The following is a 15,352-nucleotide window of genomic DNA, read 5'->3' as shown; positions in this document are numbered from 1 at the left end:
GCAGGTGACAGAAACCTATGTCAAATTGGTTTAAGCTTTTAAAAAAATGAAGAGGAGAGGGAGAGCCTGGTTGGCTTGTGGAGTCATGAGGTACAGCAAAGACATGCTTCAGACGTGTCTGTTAGATGATCTGTCTCCGTTGTTGGGAATCTGTCTGTCTTTGCATTTGGTGTGCTCATCCCTGCCCTTTTTATGGACAATGACTACAGGTCTCTGCTCATGCTGTCCTTACAGCTAGTATCCTAATTAAAAAAAAAAAAGTTTGTTTACTTCCCAGTAGTTTCAGCAAACATCCAGGGGCTGAGTCTGATCATTTTCATTGGTTTATGCCATGTGCCTGTCCTTTTTCACTGACCATGACCCAGGACATGAGGTGGCCCCACTGTGCCACTGCTCACTCTTTGAACCCTTAGTGGGGTCCATGTGAATCACAGAGGTAGAAAGTGGGAGGAGAGACAGTTCCCTCAAAATGGGGGATATTAGAGGGGCAAACCTCCAGCCTTCTTGTCTCTACTTGGAGAGTAGAGTGAGAATGCAGCTTGTACCTAGATTTCCCTGGTCTTGAACTTACGACCCTCCTGCTTCTACTTCCCAAAGGCTGAGATTAGAAGTGTGTGCCAACACACCCAGTTCCGGGTTTTGTACTAGTTTTCAGGAAGTATCCTCTAGCTTCTCTGTCGCTAACCTCATATTCACGCTTGCCACCACCCTAGAAAATGGCCTGAGCTGGAAGATGCAAGGCACACAGTTGTTGCACGAATCCTAAATGGTCTTATAATAAAACCCCAGAGCCAGATATTGGGGTAAATGCTGAAAGATCAGAGCGAGAAAGGAACAAACCACAGCCACTTCTCACCTCGCCAACTCCACAAATCCTCTGACTGAACACTCCTGAGTCCTCAGCCGAAAAAAACTCTAGTTCCTGTCTCCTCATGCCTTATATGCCTTTCTCTGCCCAGCCGTTTCACTTCCTTCCTAGTGCTGGGATTAATGTGTGTGACTTCCCAAATACTGGTAGCAAAGGCATGAGATCTCAAGTGCTGGGATTAAGGAACTGTGACTCCCAAGTACTGGCCACTGCCTGGCTCTGTTTCTCTCCTAGACTGAATCAATCTCATGTAGTCCAGGGTGGCTTTGAACTCACAGAGATCCAGTCAGATCTCTGCCTCCTGAGTGCTAGGATTAAAGGTGTGTGCCACCACTGCCTGGCCTCTATGTTTAATCTAGTGGCTGGCTCTGTCCTCTGATCCTCAGGCAAGCTTTATTTGATGCACAATGTATCACCACACACAGTAACAGTTTCATTTTGTTCTTTTAGTGTGTAAAATGTGTCCATACATTCCAGACATTATTTTTAGACCTCTGCAAGCTTGGTTATGGCACCTCACTATAATTTATATTAGGGATGATGTATTTTGAGGTCACTAAATATTTGATCAATTGAAATACCATTTGCTCCAGTACATTTGCAGTATCAGTCACAAGAATTCTTACATCTTTCACTAATAAGCATCCCTTTGGCAGAGAGGATACATTAAAACTTCATTATGCTGTTACAATTTGTCTAAATAGCATATAGCATTACAAAAAAATTGCTCTTCTACACCTGATATGATATTTTATTATCCTTTCAAAAATGTTGCAGAGTTCAGATCCAGTTAACTGATGACACTCTTTTAAGTTTGCCACAACTATGCGTGCATTTAAGGGTTCCTTTTATTGTAAAGATGATTATAGAATTTACCTACATGAGATTTTTATCTTTTTAATGCCCATACATATGTATTTAATTTTAAATTTTTATTCATACTGATTTGAAGTGCTTATCATGACTTATATACATATTGAGGTTAGGAGGGAAGTCAAACTGAAAACAAGGACAAACAAGCAAAGTGTTATTTACAAAAGCATGTGTATTAGGCATAAACAGACTATGGCCGCAGCAATGGGGCCAGAGGATTCATTGGATTATACTGCAGTCACCTGCAATGTGGGTGTCTAAGTCTCTAAGCATAGACTGAAGCTGTAGTACAAATCCCTTCCTTGCCTGAGTTCTTTTTCTGGGAGACACCATGCAAGATGATGGACAATGCAGAAGCAATTTGGTCTTCCTTATAATAATTTTTTAATGAAAATGAGACCATAGAACTGAGTGGCAGTGATCCTGCCAAGCTGTCCAGGCTGGTGACCATTGGAGCATGTGTGGCTTTGGGGCACCCTCCCTTAACACAAGGATAGTTAGTGATTCTCAGAAGAGTATTTTTTCCTTAGCTATTTTTAAAATCACTTTCTCCATTTAATGGGAAGTAAGCAAACATTATTGAGTAGCTTGCCAAGGTCTTTGAATGCTAGATTCCCATGTTGATTAGTGGTGCCTGTGCTTTGGAAAGGGGACAGCTAGGTTAGGGTTAACACTCAGACGTGAGGGTGGAGTGGTTTCCATACCAGTTAATACCCTTTGTCCACGCTACATCTTAATGTGGAAATTTTAGCTGCTTTAAATAAGAGTTCTTTATTAGCCAGCCTGCCGACCTGAAGCACTGTCCCCCCTGGTTCAGACCCTCAGATGACATCTACCAGACTCCTAAAGAAAATGTTACTGATCAATTACACATATATAATTTCCTGAATCTGTCTGTTCAAGTTGTATTATAATAAAAATGGAGATAGTCTATTATTTCCATAATTTTGGTTCTTGAACCTGAGTAGCTGTTGAAATTTCTCTTCTAAAGGGATGAGGGAGTCCAGGGTGTTTGAATAATAACAAACCAACTACTGATACAGCTTCCTGCCTTCCATATGCTGATGACCGTGTTAAGCCCTGTGTGCTACTTTATCTACCGTTCACACAAGGCGCAGTGTAGCCTCTGTAGACGTGTTTATAGACGTGTTTACAAAGGAGAAACAGGAGCCCAAGCAGCCTGGGCTTTGATTGACTGGCAGCACACAGGGTGGTCCCCAGAGCTTTCCCGCATTCGGCCACTGCGCATTGTACCTGCGGTGGAAATCCAAGTCTGCAAGCATCAGTGCTGGAGCTAACTCTGCTCTTCCTTTTCTTCTAGTATGTTTGATCAAAGGTAGCCACTGAGCTACCTTTGATCAAAGGTAGCCCTGGTGGCTCAGCTGATGGTTTGGTGGTTCAGGGAAGCATGCTGACCCAGACATAATTCACCAGGCTAAAGTGATGAGTCCACACAGCCATCTAGTTTTACTTCACCAGATGCTGTGTCAAGAAGCACGGATAGGCTCTGTACTGTTGAGCTGGTGCAGAGACTATCCCTACCACTGGCGGACTTGTTAGAAATGCTGCTGTTTATTGACCCTTGCTATAACTGTGGCAACTTCTAGAGCAGAGTCAGATGACTTTTAAAATGGCTTTATTCAGATATGGTTTCTGTGTAGACCCCTGTACACTTCTAGTACATGTAGCTTGATATGCTAGTTGCTGATCTCATTGACACCATCCACAATAAGCCCATGTGGACTGTTGAGTCCCTCTGTTAGCCTGTATGATTTAAAGAGAAAAACAATTTGTTTGTTTGTTTTTATAAGTCTTGGAGTTTTTTTTTATAAGTCTGGGAGTTCAATTGTATTCTTGTTGATTTTGATTGTTATTAAAAGAAATAAGTATGCATATTCTTCTTCTCATTTAATGATTCTCAAATAAGCTCGGTATGTGGATATTTGGCATAGCCCTTGTGGTACACTCAGGGCCTGCTAACAACATTTCTGTACTGTATTAGGCATGAGCACTCCTAGCCTACATAGATAGATAAGCTTCTTTGGTCCGTCTTTTCCACAGTGATATTGTATAGACTTTTTTATAGAGATCAGTTGACCGTCTTTGCCACTGATATTGTATAAAACAACAGTGGAAAGTCTCCCTGTAACAAACACTCCCCTCTCTCTGTTGTACATGGCACCTTGTTGAGCACTAGAATGAATCTCTGTTGTGAAGGCTCCCAGCCACTAGACAGCTCACAACTGAGACCGTCTAGTAAGCACTTCTGTTGTGGGTTCAAGGATTTCGGACCATTTTCCAAATATAAAAAGTAATGCTCAGTATTTGGAAAGTATTGGTAATTGTAAATCAAAGTGTTAGGGAGAAGGGAGAGTCTGTTGCATTAGTCTCCACTTTGGTATAATGTTAAAAAAAAAAATGTAAAGAGTGAAGAAATGTCCCAAGCCCATTTGGTGAGCGAACATGACTGTTTTTGCTGCTAAGATTCTACACTGGAGTCAGATTTTGCTCCAAAATTCATTAAGAGCCTTTTAGAGTCTTGTCTTAATTGAATGCCAGGCATTGAATAAAATTAATGGAGGGAATGCTGTACTTTATTTAAATCTAACAGTAAATTACCCTTCTCCCCCCACTTCTGATACGTCACAAAGGTCAGGAACACATTGTCATAAAAAGCAATTCAGTTTATGTAATACCATCTTAGATAATTGCATGCACCCTTGCCCTATTATTTTGGTGTCCCAAATTGTGTTGTGGGCTGTATACATGGTGACCTGCCACCAATTTTAGGAACTAGTTCTCTGATTTCTTTTTATCACATTAGACATGTTGCTAAACATCAAGAAAAGCCCTAGTGAGTAAAAACTCTAGTGATTTTACTTTGGGGCATTGAGCCTTCCAAATCATTTGACTCCTTTATTCAATAGCAAGAACAATGTTTTTATGATAATCACAGCGCCCGCCCCCGCCTCTGCGGCAGCCCTGCTGGTTTGGTTTCAGGCTGTGACAGATGTCTGATTGGCGGGCTCTGTTTATTCTGTGACCAGATTCTTTCTAAAAGAGGGCCGGCCATACCTGCCTGAAGCCTATTGGCTGTGTATACTCTGGGCCCTCCCTCTCCCTCCCCCAACCTTTGCCTTCACAGCACACACCGCCACTAAGTCTGTGCGGAATCCTAAACCAGCCCAATTTACATCCATTCATGAATATGTGACGTCAGCAAGCCTTGAGCTCCTTTGCGGTGGGCCGGAGGATTGTGTGGGTAGAATCTCCCTCCCCCTTATTTTTCCAATTCTGCAAGGCTCTTTAGATTAACCTTCCATCTTTTTAAAGCAAGAAAATGGAACAGCATGTGTAGGAATTCTTCATTGTTGTGAGTATTACACTCTTTTCCTGTTTCGTCAGCATGTATCTCACAAGGACAGATGGAGAATTTATTTGTGCTTTCAGCTTATTAGAAAACTGATATTATTGAGGGAGACACAAGGTGGGAGAGACAGAAAAGGGCCGAAGGAAACCTGAAACCCCCCAACCCCGACTCGGCTCAGGGACTGACAGCTGGTTTTTTCTTTGCTTGCTTGTCTGCCGGCTGGACGTGGACATTTTTTGATTACGGTTCTGCACGTTACCTTTGGATGCTTGCTTGGTTTGTCTTAAAGGGAGATTCAGTTCCCTTTGAGAGGATGTGGTTGTGTTGGGGGAGCCTCGGAGAGTACCAGGAAGCAGCTGCAGAAAGCGGGGCCAGCAAGACCGAGCAGGCTCTCGCTTGCCCAGCACTTGTCTCCTGCGCTGTCCTTCGAACCTCGTCTCACCCTTCAACCTTGCCTTTGTTCATAACCGTGTAACAGTCAATATTTTGTGTTTGCAATATGGGAAGATAAATACTTCTTCAACCATTTTCAAAAGCCTTTATGAGGAGAGCGGTTGGGATATATCCGTACATATTTGTTGCTCTTTTTTTAAAAATATCATTTTAATAACTAAAAATCTGCACTGAAGGCTGAACCAGAATTATCCTTAAATTGTAAGAATAATTATTTTTTTAAGATTGCTAATGAAATTATTTCTTCCTGTGTTCCAAAATTGTATTGTATAGAAATGCAACTGAGTATTTTTCTAAGATGAACTTCCAATTGGAAAGTTTACTCTGCTATGTTTTGGAAATTGGGGAAAGTTCTGATGTCTTCCATATATAAAGTTGATTTGATAATTTATAGTTTTAGCGAGAAATATCTGGTTGTTTTCCAGTGCTCAGGGTTGTTTTGAGGAAAGGTATGACACTGTGTCATGATCTGCCCAAGGGAGCCCTCAGCCTGTATAATCTAGTTGCATTTCCCAACTTTGAACAACTGATGCAGTACTCTGAAACATGCCTTTGGTTGTTCTTTCTGGAGAGAAAGAGAGAGAGAGAGAGAGAGAGAGAGAGAGAGAGAGAGAGAGAGAGAGAAGAATATGCCCATTATTTCTTGTCACTCAGCCATGTCTTACTTTTCGTGACCAATGCTTAGATCTGAGTTTTTCCTCTAGAGCAGAGGTTCTAAATGGTAGGGCTCATGTTAGCGTTTAGATCATTCTTTCTTTTGGGGGAAGGGTTATTTTTAATCTTCCAAGTGAACGTGCGTTTCATTTTAAAATTATCATACCCGAAGCTGAAATACTTTATTTTCTTTTTCAAATTAATATTGAATATCCTCACTTTGTTCTATCTGTGTATTTTTAATGTCCTAGAGTTGTAGAAGTAAACCCTCTGCCTATTGCCTAGACAATTGTAGTTTTATGTTTTGCTGTTTTTATTTTGAGTTGAGCACATTCAATACTGTTTTAGATAAAATTCCCTATATTTTAAAATATCTCAATATATTGCAGCATTTTTTTTCTGTATCCTCTCAAGACTATGTTGAGAGCATTACCAAAGATATATTAAATTATTGAAGTCTACTAGAAGACCAAATTCTTAACCTTTAAAAAATTATGTTTATGTATTCAATGCCATTTGAGAAATGTTCATTAGATTCTGTCTTTATGTATATTTTTATCAAATCAGAGCTTTATTTCCATGAAAGAATTTAGCTTGCACGTGGATTTATTGAAGTAAAATTGTCCCTCAAAGGCACCCCACTCCTAGTAGCTGTATTCTGGATTATGTTTATTTTTATGTATAGCGTACTTGTGGGCTAAAACAATAACTCTTAATTGTTTAATATCAAACAATAAAATTCTGTGTATCAGCAATTATCAATGGATCCCTTTCTGTCTAAAAGTTGAAACTACTCCAGGGGTAGGAATTAATTTATTTAGGAGACAAAGTTGGTCAAAGCAGAGCGGTGTCCTGGCGTCAGAGCGGTTCCTCGGGCCAGAGGCCACGTCCACGGGCACACAACACGACCACGCTCGCGTGGATGGTAGAACCCACAGCTTGCTTTTCACTGTCTGCTTCCCTTCCTCTGTGTGCCACAGCTGACTGGTCACACGAGGAGCTCACGTGAGCCGAGACAGGCAAGACGATCAAACCTGCCAGGTGCTGTAGCCTGATACTTGTATTTTTTTGTGAAAATTAAAGAGCATTGCCTAGGAACACTCCGGTGGTTGAAGAAAAAAAAGTCATTCCCAGACTGTCCCACTGCAGCTAAGTCAGTAATGATTCTGGAAAAAGAAATGGAGGAGCCAGAGGTTTAGAAGATGCAGTTTTTATTCCCAAGAAATCTAGAAGGTAAATTAGTGGACATCAACTTTGACATTAAATTCACAACATGCTTTTCTCCTTCCTTCCCTCCCTTTTCTTTTCCATCCTTCCTCTTCCTTTTTCACTATTGGGTGGTCCTTAGTATGTTCACCATGACCACAGTCAATTTTAGAATATTTTCGTTATCAAAAAAGAAAGAAAGAAAAAAAACCCTACATACTCATTAGCAGTCACTTCTCATTTCTCCTCATCCCTCAGCACTAGGCAACCACTAATCAGTCTCCCTTTTTATATGTATTTGCTTATTCTAGACATTTCTTATGGATGAAATCATATAATGTATGGTCATTTGTAATGAACTCTTCTCACTGTTTTTCAAAGTTCATCCATGATTTACATGCATCAGTGCATCATCTCTTCATATTGCCAGAAATATTTAAGTGTGCATAGTGTATCTGTCACCTTCTCCATCTGTTTATGGACACAGCCTATTTCTACTTTTACCAGTAGGAATATTACTGCTCTTTCTATCTAGGTACAAGGTTTGGCTTATCCTTTCGTTTTTCTTGGGGTAGAAATGGTGGGTTGTGTGTTAACTGTGCACTGGACAGTTGAGGAGACCCTGAGCTGCTTTCTACATTGGCTGCACCATTACGCATTCCCTTCAGCAACACACAGTTCAAGCCTCCCCACACCTTGGGAAGCGGCAGCTATTACCTGTCATGTCGTGAGCATCACCTTAGTGGGTGTGACGTAGCATCTCGTTGTGTCTTTGCTGACATCTCCCTAGTGGCCAATGACGTTGAGCATCTTTTGATGTGTTTACTGGGCATGTGCATACCTTCTCTAGAGAAATATCTCTTCAGACTCTTTGCATGTATTAAAAATTAGTCATTTGTGTTTTTATTATTGATTGATGAAAGTCCTTTCTATGCTCTGGATACCAGCTGTGTCGAGCTCATTGATCTGTAAATATTTTCCCACAGGCTATGGACTGTCTTTTTCTTAGTATTGAGTAACAAAAACTAAGTTTTCAGGAAGTTCAGTTTCTTTTTTCCTTTTTTTATGCTTTTGATGTTATGTCAAAGGCAGTGTTCTCTAACAAGGTCATTTAGGTCCATTCCTATGTTTTCATCTAGACATTTGATATTTTTAGCTCAAAGCTTAGTTAATTTTTCAATGTAATATAAGGAAGGGCTTCAGCATCCCTTTTGGACACGGATATCCAGTTGTCCCAGCACTTTCTGTTTAAAAGGATGCTCTTTGCCCCTGTTAACTTGTTTTGGCATTCTATCAGGGAACTTTCAAAACAAAATACTGGGGCTTGTGACGGCCTATACTGTAATCCTACTTGGGAGGTGGAGGCAGAAAGACTAGGTGTTCAAGACCATCCTTAACCACATATGAGTTTGAGTCAACCTTGGATGAATGAAACCCTGTCTCACAAAACAACAAGAAGTCCAGGTATAATACTTCCGTTCCTAGAGATTCACATTTAACTGGCCTAGTCATAGTCAATTGGTTTAGTCATCTGTACTTTTGAAAGTTCCTCTACTGGTTGTAATATGTGCACAGGGGTGAGAACCATCAGTGTGGGTAATTTTAGGGTTAGTCTTAGGAAAGAAGAGAGGCCTATTTCTGAATAAGGATAGAAGATGAGTGAAAACAGAATTCTGACATGGAAAGGAGGAAAGAAAGCAGTTAAGTCTGTTCATACTAGGAAGCATGGACTTTCTTACCAATTCATGAAGTGGAGGTATTGTCACAGGGTAGTGTTAGCATTTATTTAGCACTTTGTACGTGCTTATAAACCTCTTCAGAGCTTTTATGTATATTATTTTATTTAAATATAATCCTTACAATACAAAGTAAATACTATTCTCATTTTGCATCTGAGACAAAAGGCTGCTGACTCAACCAAAGATACCAGAGAATATATGTAGTGCTCAATTTTCAAATCCAGTTCTCATTCTTAATCTTTCTTTTGTGTGCTGTGGATTTTGAGCATTGGGTAGTACCGTGAATTTTTGTTGATCCAATCTAGCATGAGTTACAGATCTTTTGTAAGCAGTCCCTGGGCTGGACAAAGAGTAAAATACGTTTAATTGTAGGAATATGGGGTTGGGGGTTGGCACAGCAGGTGCAGGGAAGATAAGAGGGTGGGGTTGAAGAGGATTATCATGTCATAGATAGTCATGGAGCCCAGACCGCTGGTACTTTGCCGAGATGCAGCTAGCAAGAAAAACTCTAAGAAGATCAAGGACTAATATGCTGGACTTGAGAGGTGATTGAAGGGGTGGGAGACATCATGATAGGAAAGAGGAGGGGCCAAGTGCTGTTGGCAGGTAGAGAGGTGTTGTCACACATTTCTATTTATTTAATCAACAAGTATTTACTGAGGAGCTAGTGTGTATTTTAGGTGCTAATAAGTGGCAGAGAACAAAGGAACTTACTTAATTCTGATGGAAGGAGACGAGCAGTAAATAAATAACCTATTTAATAGTAAATGTTTTTAAGGAGAAAACTAAACATGGGAGGGACTAGAGAGTACTGGGAGGAGGTAAAGTAAAAGAAGCGTCTTTTCTAATTGAACTGGGTTGTTGTTGTTTTTTCCAGATAGTGACTCCTCAAAGAGATTAATGAACCATTAAACAGAGGCTAAGTCAGAAGAGAGAGAAGGGTTAGGGGAAGGAGGGACAGGGGGAGGGAGGGTTGGATGCTCTGAGCTGGAACCCTTTGGTTTATTATCATTTGTACCCAGTGCCTGGCATTCCATGAACACTGTCTATTGGCCAGTGTGCTTTTGGTGAGGGGTGGTACTAGTGTTCTTCAACAGAGAGAGGGCCGGCAGGGATAGAGCTCGAAGTCTTTCAGATCATGCACGCTACCCTATTGGGAATCATCTTCCTGCGTGCATGCGTGTGTGCGTGCGTGCATGGGTGCATGCGTGTCCTCCTCATAGCATCACCGTTGTAGACCAGTGCAACAGGCCATGGTTAGTTGAGGTGGGTGACTGCAGCTCCCAGATCAGGCAGAGGATCGCCAGTGTATGCAGCAGGGCAGACACTCCTGCTTCGATTGATTTTTACGCTTTAGTATGAGATTCACACACACACACATTACCTTGAACCCTTCGCCTGCCTTCTTCGTTTATCTCAATACTTACTTATGTTAAAGAACTTTTACAAAATAAGAAAAACCACTTTATTGTAAAGAACTTACATCTAAAAACATCATGCAGCTAAGTTAACAAAGCTACTCAGGCAAGTGCTGGCCCAGACCCAGAGTCTGGATAGTTCAGTGAATTTCTGTGCAGTTAGAGTAGCCATTTTGAAACTGTAGACTTTTGCTTTGGATGTTACATTTTCACTACCAATTACATTTTTATGTTCTTGTCTACCACAAAAAAACAAAAAACAAAAAACAAAACAAAAGCCACAGCAGAGTTAAAGCTAGAAAAACAATTAGCTTTATATCCTCTCCCATGATTTGTGTGTCCTTTATAAGATGGACTTTTAATGTCTTTTTGCTTATCTGTGGTAATACACAATGTAGAAAGACTTGAACTAAGTGTAAAAGGCCTGCATGCGCTTTGACCATTCCCAGCAAAGCAGTTGCTTTCCTGGTGGCTGTATTTCCCCCTGGTGTCCATTTTAACATATGAGACACAGCTACTGTGTTCAGATGGCCTTTCTGATTACGACAGTGTAGGAACCTGGCTGTGAACGACCCACATCGAACAGCAAATGACCTTTTCTAAGGCAATCTGGTTAAAATCCAGGTAGACCCTAGCTAGTCCTTTCACATTGCTTTAATAGTACCTCCACAGAAAGCTGCTGCAGCTGAGGAGGGGGTGGCGGTGCTAAGTGTCTCAGGTGCGGGTGCCCGAGCAAGGCAAAAAAAAAGGTAAATTAATCTCAGACTTGTCCCAGGACTTCCTCCTCAACCAGTAGTTTGCAACCTTCCCAATGCCGGGATTCTTCCGTACAGTTCCTCATGTTGTGGTGACCCCCAACCATGAAATTATTTCAGTGCTACTGCATAACTGTCATGAATTGAATTGAAATGTAAATATCTGACGTGCAGGACATCAGATATGCGACCCCTGTGAAAGGGTCGTGACCCACAGGTTAAGAACTGCTGTGATCTAAACAGAGCCCAGATCTGATATGATCTTGCTGTCTTTGCACATGCCCACTGTAAATGTCTTTGCTTCAGCTGCTTGTTGTACTCAAAAGGATGCTTCCTTCCCACTGATGGGTCAGGTCTGGGCTGAACCATGTGGCTGCAGATCAGTACTCTCCTTGTAGGATGTATTACAGTTTTTCTTTGATTTGTTTAGTGTTCTCAGGTGAAATTCATCAACTCATATGAATGAATCCATTCATTTATGAGTTTCGTTCTGATTAAAGTGAGCTTAAACATTTCACTCTGATGGGTGGCTCTTCCCATCCATCTTTCACCACCTCCTACTGTCCTTCAGCTCATGTTAAAACTGAGTGAAACAGGAGCGCAGGGGTAAGCCAGAGTGAGGACTGTTGGGGGAAGGGAGGGAATCAGCAGGAGGGATGGAAGGGGAAGGGAGAGGGCGGGGAGAGATGGGAGAGCATGAGAGCCAAGTAAATGGCCTGTGGGAACGAAGATGCCATAGAGAAACCCGTTCATTTTAGCAGCCTCAACTGGCTTAAAAACTAAACACTAGAAACAAGTAAATCCAGGCATTGTGTGGTTAGACTGTAATTGTTTTGCATAATGGTTGCTGGCTTTTGAAAATTATTTTCTCGTATTTCCCCAAATATTAAATTGGTTCATAGATTAGTGCCTTGAACTTGTAGGTTCTGTTAAAGAAAAAAATTCAATTGTATTTTTAAAAATAAGTATATTTGGGTAGACGGTTCAATGAGTAGGACCTGAATGCTGGACTATATCCGTAACCCTGGTGCTGTGAAAGCAGGATCCCTAAGCTTGCTGGCTAGTCAGTCTAGGTGAGATGCCATTCTCCAGGCTCAGTGAGAGATCTTCTCTCAGGACCTCCCCATGTCAGCTTTTGACCTCCACACGTACTTGCACAAGCAAGCACACCTACACACACGTATGCACAGACATGCATACATTATAATATGTAAAACCTACAAACCCCAAAGCTCTCTTTTTGTTTTTATATTTGTTTTTGCCAGTCTAGAGTTTTCTTATATTCTTTTTCATATGGCCATTGCCAAGCAGATAGGGCTAATGTCATTTTTCTTTTGTTTTTGTTTCTTTGAGACAAAAATCTCATGTCCTTGTGCAGATTGGTTTCAGAATCACTGTGTAGCTGTGGTGACCTTGAACTCCTGCCCCTTCAGCTCCCAAGTACTGGGATTGCAAGTGTGTGCTCTATGGCAAACTATGGTATCTAGTCTTAACAGCTGTGAGGGGTTTGTGCGATGACTCCCTTTAGTACCAACATTTCTCCGTGGGACAGTGTGATAAAAAGCTGTCTTCCTGTAAAAAAAAACCGATTGTGTGTTGCAGGGCACCCTGAGAGAATGCCCAATAACTAGAGCTTTAATTGTGTAAAAGTATTAAGGAAAAAACAATGTGGGGCTTTCTGCAGACAGACCATGATTGTCTCCAGTGACTCCCTGGCCTGGGGCAATGATGCAGAGGACAACTCTAAGGAGACAGTTTGGTGAGAGGTTGGAGAAGCCAAAGATTGAGTTGATTTGGGGGTGAAGGACTGAAGAAATGGCTAAAGTTGAGGAACAGGGAAAAGATGATAAGAAAGACAAAGAACAGAGCCCAAGGAGACAGTGGCTGAATCGAGAAGGCTGGTGGCGGCCAGGGAAGCAATTTTCACCTGGAATTGGGGGAAGTCGCTGTAGGATCCAGACTGAGAAAAATTCTATTTTAGAGTCCTGAAGGGGACTGTCACAGTTGCTATTACTAAAGAGAGATCAATTTGCAAACTAAGTCCACTGAGGCTTCTTATTACCCCCAGGCACGGTGCCTGCATTGTTAGTGCTGGCAGGCCCGCCATTAATAGGATACATTAGACTATCTGCAGGCATGGATAACCATGGGTAATTGAGTCTAGTGAGAGAAAGCAGGGCAAAACTCGAGGACTGCGTTTTCCAGAGAAAATAATCTGACTGAAGTAAACGTAAGCATTTTACTAATTACACAGCAATGATATGATATCCCATATCACAACAAATTAAGGACATATTAAAAAGAGACATCTGCAGCATACCTATGGCTGTTCCCATCGTGACTTCCAGACCTCAGTGACAGGCTCCCTTTATTTCGCTGGGCAGAGCCACTTCTGGGAAATGCCCACCTGACAGCACAGCTGGTCAGGCTCCAGAGCCAATACGAAGACAGATTTGCTGTTTTGCCACACTCTCCCCACCCCCACCTTCCTTTCTCCTGCCATTTTGAGTAGAATCCCTTCCATCTGTTCATCTACGAAAAAAATAACTGAACATTTGCTTTATTCTGCTTATGCTAATTTTCCAAGCCATGCCTTTAAATATTCTCAGAGACCTCAAGAGTTTCTTGGAGAAAGAAATACAATCGCATAGATTTTTCTGTTTCCTGCTATGATTTTCTTTTTCAATCAAGACTTCTGCCATGGCTTATCGACTCTGCGCACACTCACACTCAACATTTCCTGCTCTTCTTTGACCATAGTTTATTTACATTACAGCTACTTAGGAAGACAGAGGCAAATCACTTGAGTGAGAGGCCATTCTGGGGGAACATAAAAGACCCACTGCCCCATCTCAGAAACTGGGAAGGAGGCTGGGGCTTTAGTTCAGTTAGTAGAGTTCTTGCCTAGCCTGCATGAAGCCCCAGGTTCCAAACCCATAAACTAGTGTGGTGGCATATAATCCTAGCACTGAAGACAGGAAGATGAGTTCCAGGAGAAGCTGGGGGAATGTTATCTACATTGGCAAGAAATGTGTGTGTGTGTGTGTGTGTGTGTGTGTGTGTGTGTTGCTTGGGATTAAACTGAGGGCCTTGTGCGAACCAGACAAATGCTTGTCACTGAGCCACACCCTCAGCCTATGTAAGATCTCTTTCCACTAGATCTTATACCATTGATAAACATTTTTGGTATGTTTTTTTTCCTGCTAACTATTTAAAAGGCCATGGGAAGATTTTTGAAAGCAAAGAGTATCCAGTGAGGTTCTAAAAGCTTTGGACCAGCCCTTTCCTCTCTCTTCCTCTGTCTTTCTCTGATACCACAATGTTGCAAATGAGTGTCCTGGCTGACACTGTCAAGAGCATCTACAGTGGTGGAAAGAGGCAAATGCCAGGTGCGTGCTGGACCTCTCCCGAAGTCACCATCTGGTTCTCACTCCCTCTGTTGGCACATTTGGGACGGTTGATGATCCAGAAACTGGGTGTGCTGAAAACTTCACAGGCAAGTTACACAAGTGTGGAGTGATCAGCCTAGAATTGGTGTGCTAGTCAAAGGCCTAAGCATTGGCAGAATAATCTGCTCCTGTCTGATAACTTTGGGACCACTGTATTGACAACCTCAGCTGGCGGGATAGACCATAAGAGGCAGGACAAAAACAGAGAAAGCCTCGGATAAGGTGCACATACTCAGATGAGGTGCTCAGTGGGAGAATAAGCTGTAGTCTAGTTCTGGAATGTAAAGAGGAGAAAGCTGGTGATATGGTTCTGTGCCACACAGACATAAGAACAGAAGGTCTAATCCCCAACAGCCACACAATGCCTGTAATCCCAGTGTTTGGGAAGTAGAGGCAGGAGTTCCCTGGCAAGCTGACTAGCTAGACTACCTGAATCCATGAATATAAGGCCCTGCCTTAGCCAGGTGTGGCGGCACACACTTTTAATTACAGCATTCGGGGTAGAGGCAGACAGATCTTTATGAGTTTAAGGCCAGGCTGGTCTACAGAAAGAGTTCCTGGCCAGCC

The 15,352-nt window shown here is 41.9% G+C and overlaps 1 protein-coding gene across 5 annotated transcripts in view; it reads left to right on the top strand.

The window, feature by feature from the left end:
- The window catches only part of Map3k13 (mitogen-activated protein kinase kinase kinase 13), a 175,648-nt gene that overhangs the window by 65,703 nt on the left and 94,593 nt on the right, over nt 1-15,352 (top strand). The window contains exon 1 of one of the 5 annotated variants that reach the window (XM_052740088.1): nt 4,879-5,114. The exons of the other annotated variants lie outside the window; for them this stretch is intronic. The gene's annotated coding sequence lies outside the window, so the exon portion shown is untranslated. Of the gene's footprint in view, nt 1-4,878; nt 5,115-15,352 lie in introns of those variants that run through there. 5 annotated transcript variants of the gene reach the window in all.

The sequence above is a fragment of the Peromyscus californicus genome, unplaced genomic scaffold (genome assembly GCF_007827085.1).
Source record: "Peromyscus californicus insignis strain IS unplaced genomic scaffold, ASM782708v3 Scaffold_16__1_contigs__length_79575227, whole genome shotgun sequence".
Lineage (NCBI taxonomy): Eukaryota > Metazoa > Chordata > Mammalia > Rodentia > Cricetidae > Peromyscus > Peromyscus californicus.
The sequence above is the reverse complement of the archived record's forward strand: the minus strand, read 5'-3'. Positions and strand labels throughout refer to the sequence as shown.